This window comes from Lethenteron reissneri, unplaced genomic scaffold (genome assembly GCF_015708825.2).
Source record: "Lethenteron reissneri isolate LAM-NWPU_2019-01 unplaced genomic scaffold, ASM1570882v1 scaffold_1630, whole genome shotgun sequence".
NCBI classification, from domain to species: domain Eukaryota; kingdom Metazoa; phylum Chordata; class Hyperoartia; order Petromyzontiformes; family Petromyzontidae; genus Lethenteron; species Lethenteron reissneri.
In genome coordinates this window covers 2,379,207-2,379,617 of record NW_026891367.1, presented here as the reverse complement: position 1 = coordinate 2,379,617, position 411 = coordinate 2,379,207, and positions in this window count along the sequence as shown.

The following is a 411-nucleotide window of genomic DNA, read 5'->3' as shown; positions in this document are numbered from 1 at the left end:
GCGGCAAAGACTAATTCCATGCCGTAATGGCTGACCATTCACGGTTACAGCAACGCACGGCGTTGCCACGTCTTCCACGTTTTGTTTGGGGGGGTTTTCTTATCCCGAAAAAGTTCACTTAATTTTCCGAGCGTACGCGTATTTTTCACCGTTGCTGAAAAAATATCACTAAAAATGAACACCGCTTGTGCGGATTGAATGTAACAACAATTCACAGCGTAACCAGTGAGACGGTTCGATTGAAAAAAGAACGTATCCTTGACTGCATTCGCTCCCCACGTGTCACTGTCACGGACCGCAGGATTTCCACGCTCAACCCACGTTTTTGGGAAGTCAACAATTGTCGCCCGATGGATAGACTTGCTTGCGCCACTGAACTAAATGATAAAAAAATACTTTTATTTTACCAGC